The sequence below is a fragment of the Lagopus leucura genome, unplaced genomic scaffold (assembly GCF_019238085.1).
Source record: "Lagopus leucura isolate 7727_CA_CO unplaced genomic scaffold, USGS_WTPT01 Super-Scaffold_100039, whole genome shotgun sequence".
In the NCBI taxonomy this organism is placed as follows: Eukaryota; Metazoa; Chordata; class Aves; order Galliformes; family Phasianidae; genus Lagopus; species Lagopus leucura.
The window spans coordinates 1-9,146 of record NW_024962288.1 but is presented as its reverse complement, the minus strand read 5'-3'; the positions used below and the strand labels follow the sequence as shown (position 1 = coordinate 9,146).

Sequence of the window (9,146 nt, the reverse complement as noted above, 5' to 3'; positions counted from 1 at the left end):
ATATAGGGATGAGTCATAATCAAAGTCATCCAAGACATGCTATAGGTTGTAGATAAAATATGAGCCTGGCCTAAACCGGCCTAGCCAATAATTTTTTTGACATAAACCGTTCCCACTCTCTGCCTCATTCCGAGCCCTATCCTTGGTTGGATGGCACTGCAGTGTGTGTTCTGTTCCAGCATAGCCTAGAAATTGTTGTATCAAGCTGAGGCAAACTCACGTTACATGACTGCAGCCTCCTATTGCCTCAAAAAGCAGCTGTACTGCTAGTTGTTCTGCTAGCTGGATGGCTCTCAGCATAAAGGAGACAAAATAGATTTGTGCAAATGCACATACAATCCCCAAAAGACTTCTGCTTTCTCAGCTTCTGAATGCAAGCAATAAAATTTCAGGGGATTTCACTGCTTATGAAACCAGTGTGCTCATTGTTTTCTTGCAATTGTGGATCTCTGTCTCCTTAGATCTCACTGTTCTGCAACAATGTGAGCCAGCTTGTGGTATCTTCATAGAGCAATGCTACTGCACTCATCTCTTCCGATAGGTGAAAATCACTTTACTCAGGGACTTTCCCATCAGGGTGACCAATACTAAAGGGCAGAGAGCAATTAAGTTATTTACATCCAGATGACTTGGTTGTGTTTTGGCTTTGTTTGAATTAGCTGGTGCAGAAGGAAAGTAGTAGTTCCATGTTTTTTCCTCTTTCTCCTTCTGCTTTTTTATTATTTTTAGTAAAATGTTAGTTAACCATATGCCTGTGTTAAACTTATTTCTAAATTTCCAGGACTATGATTTAGTATGACAAGTCTATGAAACCATTGCAAGCATTTGGAATTTCCTGTAAAGATAATGCATAAAACACAATCAAAACTTACTGATCTGAAAGAGATTTGGACAGGATTCCACTAAAAGTTAAGTGTCTATCTGTTATTATGAGATCAAGTACCACTTTATGTAGGAATCAATTGTTAAAGTTTAGAAATGAAAAGATATATCACTTTGTATGCTAAGAATGAAGCAATTCTTTTATCATGAAGGATTTTGTGCAGTTTACTGTAAGCAAGCAGCCATATTATATTGATAAAGGATTTCATCTTTTATTACATCTATAATTACAAGAAGAAACTTTTTGGTTATGTATTTAGATCCTGGTATGGATGACAGTGTCTTTTGTTTACAGAGCTTCACTTTTTTCTTTTTTTTTCCCTGAGTCACAGTCTTCCAAATGTTCTCCAAGCAAGGTGTCCGATAGATATTTGCTTCAGGTTTGGTTCTCCCATGCCATTTGGTTAGCAAGTGTGTCACGTCACAAGTCCCCAGTGATGGTAAGTGCTGCTGGTTTGTGGCCTTCGTAACTGTATGTGCAAATCAGATATACAACCTTCTGAAAATCTTGTCTTCTTTTCATACATGCTGATGTGTCACCGACAACAACTCAATTTAAATTAGTGAGTGGGTACAACTCATTGATCAATACTGAAGTTAAAGGGAATGCTGACTATATTGACACTGCAGAGAAAGAATATGTGGGTTTAAGGAAATGCAGCTTTCCCTCTGGCCTCATTTGTTGCTCTGTGGTTTCCATGTCATGTAATGGGGGCAAGGTTGTGCTTCTCCTTTTGTTCTCCCTGTAATCAATATCCTAGATGCAGCCACTGTTAACAGAGCTGTCCTAATTGCCCTGTGTGCAGTATGCCAGGACGTGTTCTTTGAGTATCTCACTTTTCTCAATCCAGGAGACCCAAGACAGTTCAGGATTTTCTGACAATTTAGCTCGTTCCCTCCCTTGCCACCTACTTTCACACTTTTTCATCATCATACATAAGCACAGACATGCTAGAGATCCCTTGCTTAGTCAGAAATGCAGACAACCCTCCCACCCGTCAAAGGACATATAAGCACATTTAGATGGGGCCCATGTGCATTTCAGTTCTGGAAGGATTTATACTCATAATCTTCTGCCAGCTTTCCTTGTCTCACTTTTGTGAGAACTGGGAATTCAGGTGACTATCTTCAGTGTCTCAACTAGTGGGTGGGAAATTAAGCTGTCTTAGTCAGACTGCATTTCTATAGGATAGGCAACTGAGTAGGCCTCACAAGGAAAGGGGAAACTTCTCTTCCACATGCTGACCTCATTTGTCCTTGACTAGATGGCAGCTCGAACCATAATAGCATGAATTAGCAGGGAGCGGATTATCTGGGATGTATACCTGTACCTAGCTCAGGAAGTAGGTGCAGGTAATAAATGGAACTGTTCACAGTAAATGAAAAATGTTAGCAAAGAAATCATCACCGAAAGGAGCCACAGTTTAAAGCAAGCCTTGATTCAGGCTCTGATTTTTCATGTGTAATAATTAACACATCCTGTCTTGCTGCCTTCTCATTTCAGTAGCATCGTTAGAGACATCACCAAAAAGAACTGAAAAATTCCAGGACAGGTGTTTAAAACATCTGAACTCACAGTGGGAGGTAGGCTTCCAACTCAAACAGAACGTAAGTGTTTCAACTGAACTGCCAGATTATTCTTAAGTAGTAGTCATATAAATAGTTACGGAACATCATTAGAAACATTTAAAATACGACCCAGCACATTAGCATGACAAATATATTAGTCATATGTGATTTAGCTATGAAAAGTGGCTTCTCTTATGACATCAATGGAATATTGCTTTTGTTACCTCTTGGGTTTAGCAAGTAATTTACAGCTTGAATGACAATTCAATTGCGAAGAAGAGACAGAAAGTAGACACTCCACTTAAAGATCTTCAAAAAAATTTTAAAAGTCTGCTTAGATTAACACACAAAAAACCCTTCTTTGAAAATTCGAAGACAAAGGGAAGAGAAAGATAACTCAGATGAAATGAACTCTTTAACTCCAGGAGTTCACCAAATCTGCTGCTGAATTAAATATTAACCCATGGAACTAAAGTGAGATAAATGCTAGCTATGAATTCAGACACACGGATCAAGAAGGACTAGATCACATCTGATGGAGGCAAATAAAAGCACAATCTTCAGGTCTCTGCTTAGCTTGATGGTGTAACCCATGTGCCTATCTACTCACCTGTGTGCAAAGGATGTCTACAGAGAAGTAGATATGATCTTCCTCTGGATGAGCTTCTGGGCATCTTCTGACCCAAGGCAGTAAACAACACATTGCTGTCTGTTATGTTCTCGATGATAATAGTCTCTTTCCACCTCTAGCAGTGAAAATATCATAATGTTAGTATATGGAACTGTAAATAATTTGTGTTTTAGTGATCCAAAAATGTCTTTTTTTGGTTGGTTGGTTGGTTGGTGTTTTTTTTTTTTTTTTTTTTTTTTTTTTGGATGGTTGGTTGCATTTTTGTGCGTGTGCCTTCTGAGCAGCACGGCTTGCAAACTGGGGCACTGCCGTTATGAAGCTGGACCTTTGGCGCCCTCACGTGGAAAAAAATGGTTTGAACAGGGAATAAGATCGGAAAAAAACAGAAACCAACCCAACGAGAACCCAATTTCAAAGGAAAATGACAGCGTGAATGGAAACTACGTGTCTTACTCAGCATGGGCATCTAACTCCCATTTTGAAAAAATCAGATTAGTAACTAACGCAGACATGCTATTAATGATACTCTAAGTGCTATGTCATCTAACCGTTAGGATAAACTCAGATAGCATTTGTAATATTTATAACCCTCAAAAATGGGTTTGATTTTTGATGAGCCAGTTAGTTGTAATCTTACACTGACATCAGTCTGAGCTTTGAACAAGAGTTAGCAAGCCAGAAGAAATTATTTATGCATAGATGCTACCTGGTTTTTCCTCCCATAGGCTCCTCCCAAATAGATTTCATTTTAGACGGTCGTTCAAATTCTTTGTCTTCTACAAGTTTGAAGGCTTGGTTTTCACTCCATGTATAATTCATAATGCTGTAGGTTTTTTTGTTTTGTTTTGTTTTGTTTTTCCCTGTGATGCCTGAAGTATTGGGATTAATAAGTGAAGTGCACTTTTATGATTTTACACTGGTGAGGGAAAAGAATATGCATATTCTGTATATGGATCGTTTTAGCCATCATCTGACAGCTGATGCTTGAAACTCAAGCTGCTCATATTAGTTGGCTGTGTGCAGCCTCAATGGACTCTAGAGAATTAGGGCATGCCCTGAATTGTTGGCCTTTCACAACGTTAGATGGAACTTGTTCTCATTTCATCCTTGTCAGTTCATTGTGTTTTTCCATGTTACTTGCAAAGGTACAGCCACTTCCCTATTTGTTCCACTGGATTGTCTCTGTTGAAGCTTTTTGGTCACAAAACTGGAGGGAAACTTTTTATTAGCTGTGTCAATACACTTTCATTCCAGTGAAATGCAAACTGCTCCTAATATGAACATTGAAAAGGAGTTTTGAATGTTTTGTGCAGGTGGAATGTGTGGCCTCTGAATAGGAGCCACAGGGCTGGCTGCATCTTCCTGTTTACATGGCTTCCTCACAAAGCCTGGTCATGAATTATTTACAGACATATTACACCTAGTCTGCCTGAATACATGAGGTAATTGTGTCATCTGCACCACATTGTCCAGATGAGATGGGTATCAGCCCTGCTGACTTGCTGCAGCTTGAACTGTTTTGAAAGAAGACATAAAGAGATCCATAAAACACAAATTAGAGATACCCAAAGATTCCAATTAGATGAAGTAAAGCTATCTAGATATGTAAGCAAGGAGTGTTTTCTTTAGCAGCAACTGATCCTTCAGACAGGCAGAGTTGAGACCAAAGATCTGAGTCTTCTGAAGACCAGCGTAGAATGCAGGCAGTGTTTTATTGTTGTTGTTATTATTATTATTATTATTATTATTATTTCAGTAGCAGTCTGGCTGTGAGCCCATAGCCTTACATTTCTGACTCTCCAACAAGATCCCACCCAGAAATGTCCCATCCTTCTCCACCTGCAGTTCTTATATCAGGTTAGCATGGAAAATTCTTTGTAGGAATAATTTGCACACAGTTGTGAGTGCCCAGAGCATTGCCCAGTAAGATCAGAGGTACACATCCATTGTAATCTTTTTCGTGTGGGAATAATGGGAAAAGATTCATACTCTACCAAATGCTGCATCCACCATTTTGAACTGTGATTTCTAAAGGAATGATTCTCCACCTCTTCCCCATTTTTCCTTATATACTCAGTCTTTGATCTAGTTAATCTACTGGTTTGGTACAAAGTGGTGAGAAAACAGAACAGACTGAAGAGAAATCAAGCAGAAAGAATGGGTCCCATAAGCATGCTGTATGCAATATGCAAATCCTTTGTTCTCTCCTGGGACAAGTCTTTAGGATTCGCTAGGGACGAAAAGATATCTAAAATCTTTAAAGCCTATTCCTAGAAAAGAAATGTGCAAACATGCTTCAGATATCTAAATTTTCTATATAGTCTTATTTACAGCACATGGCATCCAATGGAGAGTGACCTATATATATATTTATCAGATTATCCTGCATGTGTCAAACTGTTTCCTGAAAGGTGTTCCATTTAGCATGGATGATTGACTGTCTTTTATGGTTAAAATCATGATGATGTTGGTGCCATGCATAATAGGAATTGCTAAAAGGGTGCAAGTCACCAAACTAATCAGGACTTGCTGGTTTGTAATAGTATCAAGCTAATTTTAGGATTAAACTCTGTTTAGGACTAAACTCAGCTGTCCCTTACAAGCTCAGGTCAAACTTTAACACTGACACAAACTACATGGAAAACTTTGACCAAGAAGTCTCTCTTCATCTTCTAGCTCCTGCACTAACCCTAGCTTCCTGGACACTTAAAAGATCATCTTACTGGCATTTAATCTAAGGTCTGCCTTCCTCATTGATAACCCTAAGCAAGCCATCCCCCTTCTCCCCAAAACTAAAATTACTTTTCCATACGTCTCTTATTTGACCTCAACAAATGAAAGACTGATCTTAGTTCATCTTCCCTACCAAATCTGTTACCTAATCCAAGCTACAAATCCAATTGCATTCTTAACTCTTTGCTAGTAATCTACAGCAGCCATAAACACAATTGTTCATCAGTGACTGATGGCATCAAAAGTAAATGCTGGTAAATGTCTGCTTTTTGAATACCTCTCCGAACAATTACTTGTATACCTAGGACACTCAGAATCCTACCCCTAACAATGATCTCAGTCCTAACTTTTACTGTTATGCTAATCTTAAGGAGAAAATCCATCTCAACTCCATCTAAAACTCAATACAGCTTGCATTATCCCATTAGATTCTACTGTAAACTGAATGTAGCCACTTCTTTTGGACTCATGCCCAAATTTAATTTACCTCTGATGGTGAGTCCATGTTCTACCTTTACTGTAATTTTAATGCTACATTATGGCCTTTATCATCTCCAAAGATTAACATAGTTGGTGAGCTTGATGGTATGAGTGCTACTGTGAACCTGGAGGCTTAATATAAACCTTAGCATAACCTACCTTAAGGAGTTATATGCAACCCAAAACTCAGCCTTCTTCCTAACCTTACAGCTATTCCTGATTCTCCCGGTAACTTGAGGTAAGGAACCACTTTCAGCCTTACAAACATATATTTGTAGCCCCTGATGATACCTGTCCTAATTAATGCACATTTGCCTACGTAACATAGGCCTAGCAACAGCCCCAATGAGTTTCAATACCATCAATTGAAAATTCTAATCCTAATCATAGCAGTAATTCTCTTGTAAATCATAAGAGGACTTGAAAGTCATCTGAAAACTAAATAGATCCCAACTCTTTCCCAGTATGTGCATGCGTTTCTCAGAACAGTCCCATATAGCTAACCATTTTTAACCTCAGTGAGTCTCAAATTTGAGGCTACCTGTAACTCAAACTTTAAATAGCAGATCTAGCATTCACCAGCTTTATGTACTTCACATGCCACTACCAGTTAAAGAACTCATTGTAGGTGAAATCTAATATTCACTCTTGTCTCTTCAATCTGTTATCTGAAAACTAGCCAGTATCAATATTGCTTCTCTGACAAAAACTGATCTTGTCCCACAGTAAGGGTCCTAGCATCAGAACTGATACTTTGACAATACTTGAAGAGCTTCTGCTAGTTAATTAGTTAATTAATTCTGCAAATGCTAACAGTAATTATAGCTTTTTCGTGTCAATAAGTAAGTCAGCATCCCTCAAAAAAGATTCAGGGCCTTTCAGTTATGTCACTTCTGTACCACTGTAATTTCACTGAAAAGAGCAGTGATTTGATTTAAACTAACGTAAGTGAAAGAAGGATCACCCAGCAACAGCAGATGTGAGCAGTTCTTAGGGCAGTCTTTTTGCAGTCACTTTTCTGCTTGTAAGTTTATTTCAAAATTGTCAATTTAAAAAGAGAATCATAGGATACTAACGTGTGTGTGTAATATATCAGCAACAGTCAACAAATATTAGAAGTCTATACAGCATTAAGCAGAATCCTACATAAGATACACAGCTAGCTTCAGCCAAGGGAAACAGATCAGTGCGGTAGAACTGCAGAAAATTGAACTCCAGGATATCAGTTTAATGCTGCTGGCCTGGAAATAAGCTGTCCTGACATTCACTGCTCCCCATATAGACCTTTTCTTCCTTGCATGACATCATGCTATCAGCACTATTTACTTCCAGTTGATGGACAGTTACTGGTATCCTTGCACTTGGAGTGCACTTAACATGCTGCAGCACCTGAAGTTACTGTGATCCAAGTACATTTTGAACTTCTGGTAGAAGTCATTGACTAAAGGCACAGATGTTGTGAGCTGCTGGCAATTCCTGAAGCCACTGGATCAGCCTGAAACACTGAAACCGAAAGAAATGGGTAAAAGCCCTGTGGTTAGTTTCTATGAGTGACTATGGGCTTATTTGTCATTCCCAAAGCCCATCTGCATTTTAGGCTGATTCACTTATCCGAGAAAGATAAATCTATTTATTTTCATTTTTTTTCCTCGTTGGTGTTACATGCTATGTCACACCCCAAGACTCCTTTGGTTTGGAGATATTAAAATATTTGTGGGTGGGTTTCCCAATGAGAAAGAAGGTACATGATTCTTTTCCAACTCCTGTCCCATCAACAAGCTAAATGCCACAGCTGAAATATCTTTTTCTTCATAAATTTCATACATTTATTGGTATTGTTGCTGTCTACTCACCCAAATTCTAGGAGTTCAAAGTATAAAAAGGACCAATTCTTCAAGAATGTAGAGAATTGTAACAGTATTTAGCACAACTGAGAATGAAAGCCCCCACTTTTTGAATAACTAGCCCTTATCTCTTGGGCTCCTTTCCTAATCCTAATAACCTCACGTTTCTTGTTATGGCAAAACTGATGGCTCTTCAAGCACTTCCTTGCCTTACCTTGTGACTTAAAGTAACAAACTAGTGGAAACTCAAACATTGTCTGTCACCTTCCTTATCTGAATATTTTTCATTGTGGTCTGACTACTGATTAACTTTCATCATCCAAACACTCCTTTCTAGCTTGGCCCTAATGAAAGGCCTTCATGTTCTCCAAGGCATATTCTATAGTGGCACTGTGGATCTCAGCACTGAAATGAAGCTACTCTTGAGTCCAAGAACAAGCAGTTTGTCTTTTGACTTCTGAGCTCTCATTGTCAGTACTTGACTCTGTGACAAGTGTGCCTGTACTTTCTTTTTTGTGTACTACTTCTTCATCTTTCCTTTTCCAATAGTGAGACATTATTAGGGAGAGTTATTAAACCCTTTTTTATTTTGGATGTGCTGACTTAAATGAGACAGAAGAAATTCAAAATTCTCTTTTCTTTTCTTTTCTTTTTTTTTCTTTTCTTTTCTTTTTTCTTTTCTTTTTCTTTTTTCTTTTCTATTTCTTTTTTCTGTTCTATTTCTTTTTTTCTTTTCTTCTTTCCTTTTTTCTTTTTTCTTTTCTTTTCTTTTTTCTTTTCTTTTCTTTTTTCTTTTCTTTTCTTTTTTCTTTTCTTTTCTTTTTTCTTTTCTTCTCTTTTTCCTTTTCTTTACTTCTTTCTTTTCTTTTCTTTTTCCTTTTCTTTTCTTTTTCCTTTTCTTTTCTTTTTCCTTTTCTTTTCTTTTTCCTTTTCTTTTCTTTTCTTTTCTTTTTCCTTTCCTTTTCTTTTTCCTCTTCTCTTCTCTTCTCTTCTCTTCTCTTCTCTTC

At 37.9% G+C, this 9,146-nt stretch overlaps 1 long non-coding RNA gene across 1 annotated transcript; it reads right to left on the bottom strand.

The window, feature by feature from the left end:
- Positions 1 to 1,069: 1,069 nt before the first annotated feature.
- Positions 1,070 to 3,271, bottom strand: LOC122186779. Its single transcript, XR_006181184.1, has 2 exons — positions 3,062 to 3,271; positions 1,070 to 1,352 (listed from the first exon to the last, which is right to left on the bottom strand). It is a non-coding gene; the product is annotated as an uncharacterized LOC122186779 (long non-coding RNA).
- Positions 3,272 to 9,146: the final 5,875 nt, after the last annotated feature.